Consider the following 6506-nt stretch of genomic DNA (forward strand, 5'->3'; position numbering starts at 1 on the left):
CCTTGGCAGGAAAGTGGGGGAGCAGATGATGACCACAGGGAAATTCCTTCGAAGCCCTGTCATAGTGAGGAGGACGTGCCCCTGGAGGGAGCCTGGCTGGCTAGCGGAACCAGTACAGGCTGTGAGCCTGATCCTGGTGACTAGTCCCCAGTTCCTCATTTCCATGAAAGCTTGAAACACAGCTCAGTCTGTAAAGAAGTTGTTTTCTTCTTGCTTTATTTTGTTTAACTTGCAATTTACTGGCACGGCCAGAAGCAATAATGCTTCTGAATACCAGTTTCTGGAAACCACAGGGGAAGGAAGATACATGATCTGGGGCAAAACTTACTCTCTAGGCTGTAGCCAACTAAGTCCTGCACAGGGCCTACCTGTTGGAATCAATAGGACCAAGTTGTGTACATTAATTTCAATTAGCCTACTTTGAGTAGGAATAGCACTGGCTGCAGCCCTTCAGTTCCTAAGTTTCTGACCAAGCCGAGTTTCAGACTTGAGCTGGGAAATAGCCACCAACTTAAGCATCTCCCGGAAGCCCAGCCCTTGGAACTGGAACCAGGCTGGAAAGGGCCATTGACTGGCTGGATTCTCACAGACAAGGCTGGGGAGCAGGAGAGAGCAGTCCTCCCCCTTTATGCCAAGAGTGCTCACACAAAGAAAAGTCATAGAGCACAGGCAGAAAAGGCTTTAGAGCAGACCTAGGCAACCTTGGCTCTCCAGATGTTTTGGAACTACAACTCCCATGATCCATAGCTAACAGGGCCAGTGGTCAGGGATCATGGGAGTTGTAGTTCCAAAACATCTGGAGATCCAAGGTTGCCTATGCCTGCTCTAGAGCATGACAGCCAGTCACGTTCTTCCACTGAAGAACAAACAGAATCCAATACTTTGTTGTCACCTAACTTTTCAAAAGCTTAAACTTTTGAAAGCTTAAATGGCTTTTTTGGGGGGAGGGGAAGACTAGACAGATTTGTGGAATAGGAGGAGAGCTCTCTCAGGTCCTAAATGGAGCCCCTATTTTCAGAGGCAGTCTACTTCTGAATAGCAAGTGTGCAGAATAAGCACCTTTGAAAAACCCCAAAAGCTCTTGCCTGGTCATGTCACAGCTGGAAGCAAAACTACTGGTGAGCTATGGAGAGGGGGCTCCTGCACCCATCTGGGTAGGTGACTCTTGGGGTCTTCTTTACTACTTGTGTAGTTAATGAGCATGTAGGGAAGATAGCAGAGCATATCCTAAAGTCAAAACTGGCACCACTTTTCTTGTGGGTGGGGTGGGGTGGGGTAATAGATTTATTCAGAAACTAGTTATTTCAGACTCAACCCTCAAGCGGTTGGTTGTGGGAGGCCAGTGAATGGTGGGTGAGTCACTTTGACAGAACTGTGACTTAGCAAGAACTCTGAAGCAGCTGGATATAGGAAATGATAACAGGTTAGCTCCATGTTCTCTTACCTGCCTATTTCTACGCAAATGGATATCATTAGTAACTATCTACAAAGGAATTTTCAGGTGCATTATGTCAGTGGTCCTAACCACCACCGTTTAAAGTAAATAAATATTATCCTCCCCAGAATGCTGATAGGGAGGCTGACCTGCTTAAAACCTGGTGAGTTCATGACAGGGGCGAGATTTCACTAATTGTTTGCTTTATCAAGGGGTGTGATATGGTTGAGAGATTCACAAGCAAAGGGTGCCTGCACCCAAGGAGCCTACTACACTCCAGAAAGATGCAGACTCCACACCTTCAATCATATGCACTAGCCCTGCCTAGCTAGCTGTGGGTCCAGTTCTGTTCCCTATGTGGGTGCTGAGTAGCCCTATGCAGCTCCTTGTCATTAATTAATTAATACAGTGTCTGTGTTAACATTAATTAACGCAGTGTCTGTGTTTTAAGCACCAATGCAAATTGTGGTTAGTGTCAAAGTTGGCAAGGCATGAGAGATCTATGATGAGATCCCTTGGCATTTCCTTTGAAGAAAAATATTTGTGGTGGTGGCAGCGCTTGGATAGGAGCCACACTTTCAGAATATAAAAATGCTTGTGCCACACTGATTTTTTTAATTGATAAGAAATACATTGGAAACAAAAAAGAAACAACTCCTATGTTATAAACCAAGCACTGCTAGAACACAAGTACTTTAAAATATGATCACGGGGCATCCAAAAAGTATAAAACAATGCAGCTACATAAGTACATGCATCATTCCCAAAATATACTTATAAACATGCCTCTCACATATGTACCTTAAGTATGTATACAAGCTCAATGTGTTTTTGCCAGGCAATCTCATTTATATCAGGTCTAATTTGAAATAAACTCTCCTAATCCTGCCACGCTTGCCATCCTCTCCTGTCACACCAGTGTGGCACACACACCCCTTTGAGAGCCACTGCTCTCAAAGGTGTGCTGTGCTCAGGATGAAGATGCATGAGTTACTAAGACACCTGGGTCAGTTCTTGTGAGATGCTCCAAGGAAAGTTCTCTCTGCAGCAGAGAGATGGAGGGTTAGAGAAAAGGATGTGGGGAGAGGGGAGCAGCAGACCAATCCATTTGACCCCCCCTGGGCTTCCCTCCCCCCTTTGAGATCCAATCATAATTCTCCTGCTATGCCACCTAGTTTAACCCTTTCTGTCTCTGTGAAGTTTTAGAATAGAATTGTTTTAATGTATTTCTTGGTGGTTTTACTGTTTTATTCTCATTGTAAACCGCTCTGAATTTATTTATTTATTTAACAATCAAGCAGTGTATAAATTTTATGAAATAAATAAATAAAAATAAAATTTCCACCATGAGCGCGGACTGCCTAGCAGCAAAGCCACCCCAGGGCTAAAGCATTTTCAGGAGAAACGGAGATTGGTCCTACGGAGAAGGAGGAGGCGGAGGCGGGGAGGCGGCAGGAGGACCGGGTGCTGTGCCCAGCGCTGCCTTTGCAGAGCCAGGGAGCCTGTTCGCTCAGTGTCAACGGGAGAGAGATCCCAGCTTGGAAAGGCAAAGAATCTCCCGGCCTTTAGCAGGCGAGGAGTTAGTTAACCCAGGCTGGGAGGCGGGTGGTCCTGCTGCAGGTCCGGCCTTCCGGAGAGGCGGCTCGGAGGGCTGGGCCAGGCTTGCTGCCAAGCCCATGGGAAAATCTGTCCCGTGGAGAGGATTTCTTCTTCTTCTGACTCCTTGCTCTCGGACTAAGTCACACAAAAAGAGAAGCCAAGATCCTGGGCTAGACCCCCTCTTTCAGAGGAGGGGTGCAGAAGCTGGAGCGGGCCGCTTGGGGCGCTGTTGTTGCTGCTGCACGGTTGGGTCTGAGGCCAGGATCGAGACCAGGAGACCCATCCTGAACCAGCAGGAACCGGGTTGAGAGACACAGTCAGGATCCTTGATCCCAGCCGGTGGGCGGGGGGGGGGGGGCATAAGAGGCAGGAGCGGCTGCTGCCTCAAGCTCTGTGGCAGAATCAATCCACCCAGGGATAGGCGCCCTTGCAGGCACTCCAGGCACCCCTAGGATGGAGGCAGGAGCAGCTTCGGGCAGGGGTGAATAAAGGTGTCATAAAAAGGGACAAAGGTCCCACCCGAAAACAGGTAATCAGCCCAGCCGTGTTGGCTGGGAAAACACCAGCCAGACTTGGCACAGGTTTGCTTCCTGCAGCTCTCCATGAGCACTGGAGAGAGCAAAAGAGACGGGGTGCCCCCGCCCCGTATGCCAGTTCCACTTGGCAGCCTCCCAAGCCCTCCTGTACTCTCAGCAAAGAGGGCTAGGCTTGAAGGGCAGGTGCTGGGAGTGGGCCTGATACCTAGGTTTGGACGTTGCACATCCTTTCTGGCAGTGCTCTCTCCAAGGTAGCGTAGTGCCACAACCTTTCCTAGCCTGATACCCTTCTGGTTATTTTAGACAGGCAGTGGCCAGGGATGATGGGAGCCTCATGACTGGAATGTAGTGAGGGGTATAACCTATTCAAAAGCAATAGGCCAAACAGGAAGGGAGGAGGAGTAGCATTATGTGGAAAGGTGGATCAGGGGGGATGCTTTCAGTAAGGCTTTTGACAAAGTCTCCCATGATGTCCTTGCAGAGAAGCTGGCAATATGTTATTGTTAGGTGGAGTCGTAGCTGGTTGACTGACTGAACCCAAAGAGTGCTCACCAACAGTTCTTTGCCATCCTGCAAAATGACAAGTAGGATGCTACAGGATTCTGCCCTGTTCAACATCTTTATGAATGACTTGAATGAAGTAATTGAGCAGATGCTCCTCAAATTTGCAGATGACACCAAACTGGGAGGAGTAGTTAATACCTCAGATGATAGAAACAGTACTGCTCTATTCTGCCTTGGGTCAGACTCCACCAGGTGTCCTGTGTCCAGGTCTGGGCACCACAGTTTAAGAAGGATATTGACAAGCTGGAAATCATGCAGAGAAGAGTGAACAAGATGATAAAGGGTCTGGAAACCAAGCTTTATGAGGAATGATAGCCATCTTCAAGCATCTGAAAGGCTATCCCCATGGAAGACGGAGCAGGTTTGTCTTCTTCTGCTGCAGGGTATAGAACCCAAACCAATGGACTCAAATGACAAGAAAGGAGATTCTGACTAAACCTTAGGAAGAACTTTTTGACGGTAAGAGCTGCTTGACAGGATACCTCAGAAGTGGTGGACTCTCCTCCATTGGAAGCCTTTAAATAGAGGTTGGATGGCCACATGTCAGGAATTCTTTAGCTGTAGCTAGATGACCCTTGGGACACTATCCAATTCTATGATTTCCAACATCTTCCCAACTTCATGATTCCCAAGGCATTCGAGGGCACCAGGTTGGGGAAGGCTGACTGAGGACAAATCCAGACAATAACCAGATTCCCCATGCAGCACGTTTATTTGCTTACTTGTTTAGATTTCTGCCCTAGTTCAACTTTAAAAAGCGACGCACATTGGGGCAAAACACCCTAATTTCACATAGATGCTTTTGGGGTGACTGACCAGAGGATCTCGGGGTTGTGGTGAAAGCTCAAAATGTCAAATTAGTGTGTGGCAGCTGTGGGGGGGGGGGTGGAGCAGCAAAATGCTGCTCCTACGTAGGGGTCATTAAGACAGGGGCTGAAAATAAAACTGCTGGCGTCATAATGCTGTTATACAAATTCATGCTACAAACACACTTGAAATACAGTTCTTGTTACTGCACTTCAAAAGGAATATTGTAGAGCTAGGAAAGGTTCAGAAAAGAGCAGCTAAAATGATGGTGGGTGTTGGACTTGGCCCCATGCCCATGGCCCTCCTCTTCCCGAAACCCCCAGCCCAGGCCACTCTAGGGCTCTCCTTCAAGGAGCAAGTGCTGCCTTTGCTTTCTTTGTTCAAGCAAAGCAGCTCCTTTCCTGGCAGCCTTGACTCAACATTCATCTGGGGAAAGCAGAAGGGGAAAACCCTCTGTAACCTCTTTTTCAGGACCTCCCCACTTTGCCAGGTTTGCATCCCTGTCTGTACTTAGCCCTTGCAGGGATGTAGGATACCTCCATTCTTCACACAAGGACCGCAGTTCAGTGGCCACCCAGGTGCCTCCTCCAGGATTTCCCCCCCTCTGCCTCTGGCTCCATAGGGATCCAAGCCAGTCTGTTGGCTGACCGCTCTAGTGTTTCTCCCCCTTCCCTTCCCTTCCCTTCCCTTCCCTTCCCCCAGAGTTCCTTTTATAGAAGGATCTGAGGCACTTAAGAACATAGAACCTAAGAATAGTCCTGCTGGGTCAAGCTGTGGCCCATCTAGTCCAACATCCTGTCCTCTCAGTGGCCAACCAGATGTCTCAATGGGAAGCCTGAAAGCAGGACATGCATGCATTCCCTTGCAGCTGCATATAACTCCAGCTGTTTGCTGTCAGGGATTTGCTCCCTGTAGAATGAGGCTCTGATTTTGCATCCAAGCACCGTATTTTTCGCTCCATGAGACTCACTTTGTTCCTCCTAAAAAGTAAGAGGAAATATCTGTGTGTCTTATGGAGCGAATGCGTGGTCCCTGGAGCCAAATTGCCCAGGGGTGAAAGGCAGATCTTGCTTTTTTAAAAAAAGAATAAAGAAAGAAAGAGCTAAAGGCTAACAAGAGGGAAAGAGAGTGTTGAAAGGACCCACTCAGCAGCTGGTTGCAAGAGATTGGGGAGGGAGATAAGGGAGCTAGCTCCCTTCCCTGCCCCACCCAGGCCCCTTGCCCAGGCCTCAATAGTTGTCTGCAGAGGGAGGCTGCTTGTTTCCCCAGTGACATGTGACTGTCTGATTAGATTATCTGTCTGGAAACTGTAGAAATGGGTCCCTTTCCTTTCCTAGAGAAGCTGCGGAACTGTGAGTTGAACCCCATAAAAACAGGATTTTTCCCCTTTGCAAGATAAGCTCAACAACTTTGAGCTGATCCTAAAAAATGGAGCTTTCCCCCTTTACAAAAAAGATGCACAACTGTGAGCTGACCCCCCAAAAAAACTGGGGGGAGGGGGCAAAGGCACATAGGCCTCTAGGAGTTAGCTGCTGTGCCTAGGACAATTCAAGAAAGCAAAATAT

This window comes from Zootoca vivipara, chromosome 14 (genome assembly GCF_963506605.1).
Source record: "Zootoca vivipara chromosome 14, rZooViv1.1, whole genome shotgun sequence".
Lineage (NCBI taxonomy): Eukaryota > Metazoa > Chordata > Lepidosauria > Squamata > Lacertidae > Zootoca > Zootoca vivipara.